Raw genomic sequence first — 4,285 nt, 5'->3', positions numbered from 1 at the left:
CTTGACTCAGCAAATGACGTGACCGGTTATGAGATTTTCTCCCTCTGGTACCATTTCCTTATCTGTTAGAAGCAAACCCAGCAGGCCCAGCTCGTACCTGCCCGTGAGGACAGCCAGAACAAGAGAGCTGAGCGAGTGCGAATACCACTGGGACACCCTGTGGTGTCAAGACTCCGGCATGACATGATTCCTGGGCCTTCCGGGGGGAGAGGTGCGCGGATAAAGGAAACAGCTCTCTCTGATCTGCACAAGGAAGTGCCCTTTGCCATGCCACCCATCATAACTTCTTTTTTTTTCTTTGAATAAGTAGCCCTGAGCTTGGATTCATTTTTCTAAAAGCTTTGTTGAAATATAATTGACGTATAATAAACTGCCCAGATATAAAGCTGACAGTGCGGTAAGCTTCCACCTGTGAAACCCAGTGAAACTGTCACTGAAAATGGAGCGTGAGCAGAGGCATCCGCCCCAGAAGACTCCTTGCACCTTTCTGTGGTCCCTCCTTTTCTCTCTCTCCCATTCCCGTTCCCAGGCAACCACTGAAAATGTTCATCTGAAGATATTTTCAGTTGCTGGAGGCATTGTTACTTCAGATTTTTACATATATGAAAATATAAAATGATGTATCTTGGAATCTATGACATTAGGTTCTCTGAGCACTGTAATGAGCGGATGTCTTTAACCCATGACCACATACTGAGAGCCAGAGGCTGTGCAGGATGACGACACTGCCCAGATAAGCTGCTCTGGGCTGTGCAGGTCCAGGGTTCAAGCCCCGTCTTCTGAGATCCAGGACCGCTGCGCATGTGAGCACACCACGTGGTTTCTGCTAACCAAATGCAATGAAATCACGGACTTTTCCAGTCCTTCAGTGGGCTGATCTGCATGAGAGTGAGAGACAGTCTCATCACCAAAAGCCCTTCCAGAAAGTCTCCCAGATCTGTGCTGGTCTCTGAATGTGTGTGTGGTCTAGGCGAGGAAATCAGGGAGCTGGGACATGCCAGCAGCAGTCCTAGAGTTCTGTAATACAATTTGGAGTTAGGATATAAGCTCTGCACATCTCTTGTTCCTTTCTGGGGTGCTTAGCGGGGTGCCTGGCACAGAATAAGAATTGGTAAATATTTGCACCAGGATCAAGGAGGGCTTCGTGGAGGTTGGAGCAACTCTGTTTGAGGCAGGATCAAAAAAAGCCAGTGTTCAGGCAGCATCTGAGCTCATGGTGACTGGGTGGGGGTAAAAGCTTTCACCCTTCGGTGCTGGTTTGTTTTGACTTGGCCTTGGGTAAGGGCCAGCTCGCCACCACCCGTGCAGGGAGGCAGTGAGCCCAGTGGAGTGGGCACAACTCTGGTCCACAGGCCCAGGTCAGAATTCTGTGTCTGCCATTCTGCTGTGTGATCTTAGGTGTGTTCCCTAACCTCTATAAGCCTCAGTATTTTAATAAAGAAGCTGGGTATAATAGTGGTGTTCCTATTCATCTGCTGCAAAAAACTAAATAAGTAAATTTGCATATGGTTTACTGGCATATAGTCAACATTTAAGAAGTGGTATTTGTTATACCTGGAGTGGATTTTAAATGTAGAGATCTCTCTAAAACATACATTGCCATTCCCTCAAGGGCTTGGAAATTTCTGCTAGCTACGTAGTTAGCGCACGGTGGTGGGACCAGGATGTGAATAACCCACAGTGCCTGGAGCTAGTCATGTATTCAGTACTGTCTTGGATCACACTGTTCCTCCCACCTAGAATTTCATCGTGCCTGTTCTAAACCCCTGGTTTAAGGATTCACTCAGGTCTCAGCACCTTCAGGAAGCCTTAGCTGATTACCCTGATCAGGACTCCAATTGCTGAGATTTTTCTCCTCCTTTTATTATCATCATGCTTTAACCAACTGAACTAAACAGTCATTAGTTTCTCCTATTTCTATACTTATTCTTTTTTTTTTTTTCCGTACCGGAAATTGAACTCACAACCTTGCGCTTGCCAGGCAGGTGCTGTGCCGCTGAGCTAAATCCCCAGCCCCAGTTTCTCCTATTTCTAAACCCCTTATACTGTTAGTTTTAATCACACAATCTTACAACTGAGAGTGCAGAGCTCTGTGCTGTTTTCTGTTTTGCGTATCTGTGTCTGGATGCTTATTTTGCACCAATGTTTCTTTCTTTCTTTTTTTTTTTTTTTTGTCTTTTTTTGAGACAGGGTCTCACTATGCAGTTCAGGCTCACTTTATAGCCCAGGCTGGCCTCAAACTTGCAATGATTCTCCTGCCTCAGCCTCCCGAGTGCTGGGATTACAGGCGTGCGCCACTACACCCGCCTGCACGTGTTTAAAAGCAGAAATGTTGTCACGTGCTTCTTTATGCTTTGAGTTGCATCCTTAGGATGGCATTCAGTAGAAGGTAAGAGGTCATTTAACAGGCAAGACTCTGTAGAAGGAACCAACAGCAGTCCCGGTGGTCCTCACACTGTGGAGAGAGCTAATGACCGAGGGAAAGTATCTGTGTGTTGGTGTGTGGTAGGTGCTGCTTTGTCTTTCTGCTTGCACAAGCGTCTGTCTGTCCTCTAGGAACACCCAAAGCTGCTATTGCCTTGATTCCTCTCTCCTTGCAGAAAGGCCCTCTGGTGGGTGAGCCCCCGGTGCCTTTCCCTAGCTGGCTCCCTTCTGTCCGTGCTCTGGCCATCCTCCCGCCGGCCGGCACTGTCCTTCGGCCATTCGCCTTTGGCAGTGATGTGCGAGGCTCCTGGGAGTATGATTGCAGTGGCTTTTCATCAGCCTGCATTTCTCACTTCTGGGCTGCTGTGGGCTGTCCTTGGGCTCTTCCCCTGGGAGCTGTCCTTTCTGTCCCACACTAAAAGGGTACCCTGGCTACCCCCTGCTCCTTACAACCCACCCTACAAAGGCAGGGCCAGTGCACTCAGGGCTGCAGGTGAAGCTCACGTCACCCCAGATTCCTCCAGATGGGTGCAGTCTCCTGACAGCACATCTGACCTGCTCTTTGGTACACTTCTGTTGGAATGATTCATAAGACATGCTTCCTGTCAACAAAAACAAACACCCAGAGAGAAGCCCCAGGGCCCTCGGTGACTGCACAATTCTTAAATTGAACTGGAAGAGAAAATCCATTGCACAAAAGGCTTTGCAGGGGAGGAAGGAAGGAGAAAAGCCAGAGTAAACAAAGGAGGGTCCAACAAGCCAGGCCTGGCGGAGGAACGCACACTCAGGAGGGCCAGCTCATGCCCACCTCTGCTGGAACAGAAGCTCCTGGCACACTGGCTGCTCCTCCCCCACAGTGACCATGTAAGCCAGCGCTAGGCATGGCCCTTTCTTGTTCAGAGGCACATCTGGCCTCTGATGTGACTTTTTTGCATAACTACTTAGCCCTGGGTGAAGGGTTTTAGGTCACACACACCCTGATGTCATCCTGAAATGAGAAGATTATGGGCTTTGGAGTCAGCATGCTTTGCAGCTTGCTAGCTTCATGGCTTTAGGCAAATTTCTTCACCTCACTTAATCTTAGTTTTTTCATCTGTAAAATGGGGGCATAAACCTACCTGGAAGATTGCTGTGAAGATTAACATGATATGTGTACAGCATTGAATAAAACAAATAATCCAGGAGCTAATCATATTTAATTAAATATCTTCATGTCTCAAACAAGCCTCTGTTTCTAGTCAAAGGAAGCTAAGTAGAACTCAGGCCTTCCTCAGAGGACATATGCAGCTCCTTGGGGACTGAGAAAGCATCTGATTAACTGGATCTGTACAACAGCCCCCCTACCAACTTGAGGTTCTGTGTCTCTTATGTGGTAGAATCTTATCCCCAGCCCATGGATTAGACGCTCAGCACATTTATCAAGACCAAAAGGTGATGCCCTGAACAAGACTTACTTCTGTATGAGTTTGCCCACATTGGGTCCTCCAGGACAGCAGAGTGAAGTAGGCAGCAGAGTTTTATCTGCCTTTTGCAAAGCTAAAAATAACTTGCTCAAAGTTGCATGCCTACCTAGCAAGTAGAGGCCTGGGGGAAGAGCCTAGGTCTTCTGACTCCTTCTAGGAATTTTCATCTGGAAAAGAAGTAGGGTGCTTTGTGAGCTCCACAGGTCCTGATGGAGTCCAGTGGCTGTGGATCAGCCCACTTAAAGTCTCTCTGGAGTCCAAATATGTCCTGCGCTGCTGGGGAGTAGAAGTTGGTCCATTTTTCTGGACTATAATTTTGCACTATATATTAAAAATAGCTATAGGCTTTGACCAATTTCACTTTGAGGAGAATGTCTTAAAGAAACAATCAGAAATGT

The sequence above is a fragment of the Chinchilla lanigera genome, unplaced genomic scaffold, assembly GCF_000276665.1.
Source record: "Chinchilla lanigera isolate Chin_1 unplaced genomic scaffold, ChiLan1.0 scaffold00020, whole genome shotgun sequence".
In the NCBI taxonomy this organism is placed as follows: Eukaryota; Metazoa; Chordata; class Mammalia; order Rodentia; family Chinchillidae; genus Chinchilla; species Chinchilla lanigera.
This window is presented reverse-complemented; position numbering follows the sequence as displayed.